The 8,284-nt window shown below is 38.9% G+C and overlaps 1 protein-coding gene across 1 annotated transcript in view; it reads left to right on the top strand.

Annotated features, from left to right (window-relative positions):
• Positions 1-8,284, top strand: part of SFPQ (splicing factor proline and glutamine rich) — a 75,953-nt gene that overhangs the window by 52,618 nt on the left and 15,051 nt on the right. The window lies entirely within an intron of this gene.

Raw genomic sequence — 8,284 nt, 5'->3', positions numbered from 1 at the left:
CACAAGTGCGTGTAAAACTGATACACCTAGATAAAAGATTGTATCAATGTTTGATTTCCCATTGTGATACTGTATCATAGTTATGCAAGATGTTACCATAGGGGAAAATTGGGTGAATGATATGTGTGATCTCTATTATTTCCTACAACTTGATATGAATCTACAATTACCTAAATATAGTCTAATTTAAAAATATTACATAAGGTTGATAGTTGGTAGGTTTCTGATATTTTTGGGAACAGTGCTCCTAATATTCTAATTATTGGCTGGGTCTATATGTATATATTAATACTAATATTACTTATATTTTGATAAGAAATAGCTTTTTATTCTAATTTTAACTATGTTTTAAAATCAAGTACAAGGGGCACCTGGGTGGCTCAGTCGGTTAAAATGTCTGACTCTTGATCTCAGCTCAGGTCTTGATCTCAGGATTTTGAGTTCAAGCCCACATTGGGCTCCATGTTGGTGTGAAGCCTACTTAAAAAAATAAAATTAAATAAATAATAAAATTAAAATAAAATAAGATCAGGTACAAATGTTATATTTATTGATATTACTTTCTTAATTTGATATATTTTATAGTTTTTTAATATTGAAACACCTTTACATTCCTGGCATAAACACCCATGGGTAATAGTTCATCATTTAAAATTTTTTTTTTTTAAGATTTATTTATTTGACAGACAGAGATCACAAGTAGGCAGAAAGGCAGGCAGAGAGAGACAGAGGAGGAAGCAGGCTCTCCGTGGAGCAGACAGCCTGATGTGGGGCTCGATCCCAGGACACTGGGATCATGACCTGAGCCGAAGGCAGAGGCTTTAACCCACTGAGCCACCCAGGTGCCCCTAAAATATTTTTAATTATAGAAAACTTCACATACAAAAGTGAGTAACAATACAATGAGTCCCTATGTACATACCACCTAGATTCAACAACTATGAAATCATGGCCAATTTTGTTTCATCTCAGCCCTCATATACTTCTTCTCCTCCACAAAGTATTTTGAAGTCCCAGATTTCATATAATTTCATCTACTAAGAGGCAGTGACTTTTTAAAACACACATAAGCACAATATCACTATTATACCCTCATAATTAACAATTCTTTAATATCATCAAATATCCAGTGTTCACATTTGTTTAAAGTGGGATTCAAACAAGCTTCACATACTACAATCTGTTGACATGACTCCAACTTCTCTTTTAAGCTACAGAATCTTTTGTCGTATTTTACTTTTTCCTTATAAGTATTTGCTAAACTGTTGTTTCTTCGGTATAGTTTTCCAGGATTTGGGTTTTGCTGGTTACATCCTAATGATGTTTAATATGTTTCTCTGACCTGTGTCTTTCAGGAAATGAGCAGTTAGATCTAGGTTTAAAAAAAAAAAATTTAAAGAAGTTTCTTTTTTTTTAAAAGATTTTATTTATTTATTTGACAGAGAGAGACAGTGAGAGAGGAAACACAAGCAGGGGGAATGGAGAGGGAGAAGCAGGCCTCCCGCCAAGCAGAGAGCCCAATGCAGGGCTCAATCCCAGGACCCAGGGATCATGACTTGAGCCAAGGGTGGATGCTTAACAACTTACTTAGTCACCCACGTGCCCCTTAACTTTTTTTTTTTTTTTTTTTAAAGGCAAAATATTCATTTGATCTGAAGAGAAACCAGAGTATTAGATCTAGGGTCTTGATGAAATTAAAGATTGAATTATTTTGACAAGATTACTTCGTGGATGGTTCTATATCGACCGGGAGACTGAAACCATGAGTTATTTGAATTATAGAGCTAAGAAGGCACAGTGAGAGCACTAAGGTGCTATAGAAGCAGCAATTCCAGAGCTTCTACCACCTCTAGCACTAGGAGTGGGTGGGTGGGTTGGGGGGCAGGAAGAGGAGAGGTTGGAATTCTTAATCCTTAAAAGCCTGGAAGAATCCTGTGGAATTAAAATTCAGACCTCTGAGGGGATGCACTGCTCAGCTGGTGCTATGCTTCCCATCGGGAAGTATAGAATGCCTGGCTTCCTGTAGAGACAGTAGCAGCCATGGATGATCACTGCCTAGATCTATTATTCAAGAGTGGGATTCTAATTTTATTATTTCTTCTTGATACTTGATAAAACTGTCACCCTTCATGTTAATGCCCCTCCAATCAATCTAGTTATCTGAACCACATTCTCTAGTAGATGACTCAGGTCCAGGGATCATGGAAACAAGGTTCCAGGAAGTTGCATATCGATAGTTTGCCTGTGGTTTTTGTACTTGAAAGTCAATTTTGTGGGGCACCTATATGGCTCAGTCAGTTAAATGTCTGTCTTTGGCTCATGATCCCAGCTTCCTGGGATCAAGGACTCCCTGCTTAGCAGGAAGCCTGCTTTTCCCTCTGCCTGCCACTCCCCATGCTTGTGCTCTCTCTCAAATAAATAAATAAAAGAGCTAAAAAAATAGGGTGACTGGGTGGCTCAGTTGGTTAAGTGACTGCCTTTGACTCAGGTCATGGTCCTGGAGTACCAGATCAAGTCCCACATCTGGCTCCCTGCTCAGTGGGGAGTCTGCTTCTCCCTCGGACTCTCTCTCCTCTCGTGCTCTCTCTCATTCTCTCACAAATAAACAAAATCTTAAAAATCTAAAAAATAAAAAAATAAAAAAAAAGTCAATTTCTTTGGATATGAAATCCTGAGTAAGTTTATGTTACCTAGGCACACACTATCTTTTCAATACATAGTCTTTCTTTGTTTTTGTTTTTTTTAAAGATTTTATTTATTTATTTGACAGAGAGAGATCACAAGTAGGCAGAGAGGCAGGCAGAGAGGCAGGCAGAGAGAGAGAGGGAAGCAGGCTCCCCGCTGAGCAGAGAGCCCGATGCGGGACTCGATCCCAGGACCCTGAGATTATGACCCCAGCCGAAGGCAGCGGCTTAACTCACTGAGCCACCCAGGCGCCCTCAAATACATCTTTAAAACAAAGAAAGACGGGGCGCCTTAGTTTTTTTTTTTAAGATTTTATTTATTTATTTGATAGACAGAGATCACAAGTAGGCAGAGAAGCAGGCAGAGAGAAAGAGGAGGAAGCAGGCTCCCCACTGAGCAGAGAGCCCGATGAGGGGCTTGATCCCAGGACCCTGGGATCATGACCTGAGCCGAAGGCAGAGGCTTTAACCCACTGAGCCACCCAGGCGATCATCATTTTTTTCTTTAAAAAAGTAGGCTCCATGCCCAGTGTGGAGCCCAGCACAGGGCCTGAAATCACAGCCCTGAGATTGAGACCTGAGCCAAAATCAAATTGGATACTTAAGCATCAGAGCCACCCAGGCACCTGAGTTTTTATTATTTTTTTAAGATTTTATTAATTTCACAGACAGATCACAAGTCAGGCAAAGATCACAAGTAGGCAGAGAGGCAGGCAGAGAGAGAGAGGGGGAAGCAGGCTAACTGCCGAGAAGAGAGCCCAGTTTGGGGCTTGATCCCAGGACCCTGGGATCATGAACTGAGCCAAAGACAGAGGCTTTAACCCCCTGAGCCACCCAGGCACTCTCCGAGTTTTCAGTTTTAAAGTGATTTTTTCCCCTTTAATTTCTAATACTTCCCTGAATTGTCACTGACCTTTTAAAATATTTTATCCACTAATCTGAGCCTTTCTAATTCATTTCTAGCTTTCATAGTTTTCTTAAATTCTTATAACTTGGTTTAAAACACTTAATTTTTGTGTTTTGTAAAGATAACTCTGTTCTCTATTTTTGTTTTGAATTCTACAATTCTGTTGTTCACGTCTATGTGAAATACATTTTCCTATCCTTTTAGGAGGTAGAAAGGATTAACTTTTCTGGCTTCAAGGCTCATGAAATCCTATTATTTTCACAAAATGACCTCATTTTGAGATTTTGCTTCTTCTGAGTCTCTCCTGCATTTGTCTTGTACATTATCTTTCTTTTATCCCTACTATCCCTGTCCTGATCAATTTTGTGTCTATAGCCAGCAGTTTCTCCTTAATTGAGCTATTTGGGAATAAAGCTTTTATTTGCTAGCTTCACGAATTCATAAGGAACAACAACAAAAACAAAAAATAGTTAATAAGGACCTAGACTACTCCAACATCTTCAAAACTTAGCACAGTCCCCTCTAATTCACCAGCTAACTGACATCTGTAGGGACCTTCTTTTGGGTCTGTTGTTCTCTAATTAGCCTGTCATGCTTTCTAGTGGAAACCTGTTGATTTAAGGGATCTCTTCTCAAAGGTATCTATTGTCCCACTGCTTTTTCTCTGTGGCTTTTTTTTTTTTTTTTTAAAGATTTTATTTATTTATTTGACAGAGAGAAATCACAAGTAGACAGAGAGGCAGGCAGAGAAAGAGAGAAGCAGGCTCCCTGCTGAGCAAAGAGCCCGATGCGGGACTCGATCCCAGGACCCCGAGATCATGACCTGAGCCGAAGGCAGCGGCTTAACCCACTGAGCCACCCAGGCACCCTCTCTGTGGCTTTCTAAACAGACAGCCAGTACCATTCAGGTCTTAAGAGTTTGTCATTACCTAAACTTCTTTTGGGACCATGGGGATTCATTGTCATCGAGATTTGTTGTAGATGTTGTGCATGATTTCTGCCTCAATGGATTTGGGGAGATCAAAACTACACTGCTATCTCTGTGATCTTCTATTTTTTTTTTTTTAAAGATTTTATTTATTTATTTGACAGAGAGAAATTACAAGTACACTGAGAGGCAGGCAGAGAGAGAGAAGGAAGCAGGCTCCCTGCTGAGCAGAGAGCCCGATGCGGGACTCGATCCCAGGACCCTGAGATCATGACCTGAGCCGAAGGCAGCGGCTTAACCCACTGAGCCACCCAGGCGCCCCTTCTATTTTCTTTCTTTCTTTCTTTTTTTTTTTTTTTAAAGATTTTACTTCTTTGAAAGAGATCACAAGTAGGCAAAGAGGCAGGCTGAGAGAGGGGGGAAGTAGGCTCCCTGCTGAGCAGAGAGCCTGATGCAGGGCTTGGTCCCAGGACCCCGAGACCATGACCTGAGCCAAAAGCAGAGGCTTAAGTCACCGAGCCACCCAGGGGAGCCCCAATGTGATCTTCTATTCTTTAATGTACTTCTGGTAGTTAATCTTTTATTTGGGAAGATTTTTTTTTTTTTTTTTTTTAGAATATTTTATTTATTTGGCAGAGAGAGAAAGAGAGGGAACACAAGCAGGGGGAGAGGAAGAGGGGGAGGGAGAAGCAGGCCTCCTGCTGAGCAGGGAGGCCGATGTGGTGCTAGATTCCAGAACCTCGGGATCATGACCTGAGCTGAAGGCAGATGCTTAATGACTGACCCACCCAGGTGCTATTTAGGAGTATTTCTGATAATAGTTTGTGTAAGTTAGTAGCATGGGGTTTGGAGTCATACCGCCTGGATACAAATCCCACATTCACCATTTACTGTGCGATCCATAACCTTTCTGTCTTTGCTTCCTGTGTAAAAGAACAGGTTGTTGAGAGATCTAAATTAAACAGTGTATGTAAAGCACTGAACAAAATACTGTATTACACAGTAGGTATTCAACCAAGATAGCTGTTTTAATTACTATAGTTTTCTTTTTCAGGCCCAGGACTTATGTTTCTGACTTTATAGGGGAAAAAAAGTAAAAGCAAAATTTAAATATTAAAAAAAAACCACCTCAACCTCTTGACATTAATTCCTGGTTCCATGACAATATAGAAACCACAACTGCAAACAGCTAGAAAATAATGAAAATGAGAAAAACACATGGTAGACAAAAGGTGACTTCAGAGGAGAGTTCATAGTACCAAGCACTTTCATTACAAAATAGAAAAGAATGAAAATACACGCAAGAAGCATTCAATACTAGTGGTTAACTAACTGCCTTCTATTTTCTTTTTAAAAAAAAGGTAAAGTAGAAACCAATGAATTAAAAAAAAAAAAAAAAAAGTAAAATGATAGTACCAAATGTTGGTAAGGATGTGTGGAACAGAGACATTCAGATAATGGTGAGAAGGAAAAAAAATTTACAACAGAGGTTTAGTTAAAGTGGAAGATGAACATAGCCTTTAAGCATCAAGTCTACTTCTAGGTAAGTACCATAGAGCAGACTTTCCCAATCGGTATGTCAGGGATAGGTGGTTGGGGAAGGCCTTTACTGGCCACAGCTTCCAAAGTTTCATATTTTATCCTAGTGGAGGCTATATTCTTTTCTGTATTATCATCTATCTACATAAAGAAGTGGTAGGCAACCTCTTCTAGGCAGGCAATCTTTCTTGGATCACCACATTAGAAAGTAGAGTTTCACTGGAGCTAGGGCCATATTTTACTCTTTGCTGGGTCTCCCCCAGCTAGAAGTGTCTAGTATACAGTACTTGCTCAAAAATATTTGTTGAATGTGCAAGTGCATACCACATATAAAAATGTTCATTGGAGTATTATAAAAGTACAAAATCAAAGAGTATATGTCCATTTAAATAGAGAAAGGATGAACATCTATATTCATATAATGGGGTATTATTCAGCAGCTAAAATAAATGAAATCCAAGCAGAAATTTCAAAGACAACATTGAATGAAAAAAGCAAATTTCTGAAAGGTATGTACAATGCAACCTAGGGTTTTATATAAAGCTTATAAATACAAAACAAGGCTATCTTTTAAGTACAAAATTAAACATGCATGAGCCATCAAAAGAACTGAAATCTTGCCATTTGCAATGACATGGATGGAACTAGAGGGTATTATGCTGAGTGAAATAAGTCAATCAGAGAAAGACAATTATCATATGGTCTCCCTGATATGAGGAATTTGAAAGGCAACGTGGGGGGGTTTGGGGGATAGGAAAGGAAAAAATGAAACAAGATGGGATTGGGAGGGAGACAAACCATAAGAGACTCTTAATCTCACAAAACAAACAGGGTTGTGGTGGTGGTGGTGGTGGTGGTTGGGTTGTGGACATTGGGGAGGATATGTGCTATGGTGAGTGTTGTGAAGTGTGTAAGCCTGACCATTCACAGACCTGTATCCCTGGGGCTAATAATACATTATATGTTAATAAAAAAAAACTAATAAAAAAAAGAAATTAAGCATGGAAAGAAGCACAAAAACCACTGCTTCTGGGGAAAAGAAGAGGAATGCTATCAGTAAAAGATTTGCAAGAGAGCTTCATCTTGCTCTGTAATATTTTATTTCTGAAATAAAAACTGGAGCATTAGTAAAATGTTAGGATTTAATAGGATTAAATGTTACTAGATATGCTCTTTGTATTTCTGTTAAAATCAACCATAATATTTTTAAAAGGTAGGATGATAAATAAATCTAAGAAAGTATATGAAAAAAGTAAATAAACCATTGGTTGGCTAATCAAGAAAGCAAGCATGTATATAGAAATCAATGAGGAAACTTAGTATACAGAAAATATCAAAAGAATACTTTCTATACCTTTAAGTAAATACATTTTTTAAAAAGCCCAAATAAAATGGATGCTCTTTCTAGAAAAATAACAACTAAGAATTGAGGAGAAAGAAACAGAAAGGGAGAAGTGGCAGAGAAATATTCCTAAAACAAACAAGATTCCAGGCCCAGATACATCTTAAATTCTTAAAGTCTCTGAGGGACAGATTTCCCTTTATCACCTGAACCTTTCTAAAGTATAATGATAGAAAAAGAGTCTTTTTTTGGGGGGGGGCGTTACTTAGTCATATATTCACAAAGTAGATTAAGAATTCATACTGCGGGGTGCCTGGGTTATAGCCTCTGCCTTCAGCTCAGGTTGTGATCCCGGAGTACTGGGATCAAGCCCCATCTCTCTCTCTGCCTGCCTCTCTGCCTACTTGTGATCCCTGTCTGTCAAATAAATAAAAATAAAAAAAAAAATCTTAAAAAAAAATTCATATTGCATCATCTATTTGTGTTAACCAAAACCAGTCATGTTTAAACATGTTTCCTGTTCACAGGAAAAGGAAATATAAATAGCTCAAGTAGATACCCAACCTTATCCCTTTTTAAAAAGATTTTATTTATTCATTTGTCAGAGAGAGGGAGAGCACAAGCAGGGGGAGCTGCAGGCAGAGGGAAAAACAGGCTCCCTGCTGAGCAAGGAGGCTGATGCAGGACTCAATCCCAGGACACTGGCATCATGACCTGAGGTGAAGGCAGACTGAGCCACCCAGGCACCCCTACCCAACCTTACTCTTTTTTTTTTTTTTTTTTTTTTTTTAAGATTTTATTTATTTGACAGAGAGAGAGATCACAAGTAGAGAAAGAGAGGGGGAAGCAGGCTTCCTGCTGAGCAGAGAGTTCGATGCGGGGCT

This window comes from Mustela lutreola, chromosome 10 (assembly GCF_030435805.1).
Source record: "Mustela lutreola isolate mMusLut2 chromosome 10, mMusLut2.pri, whole genome shotgun sequence".
NCBI lineage: Eukaryota > Metazoa > Chordata > Mammalia > Carnivora > Mustelidae > Mustela > Mustela lutreola.
Note: the sequence above shows the minus strand (reverse complement) of the source record. Positions and strands in the feature narration are given on the sequence as shown.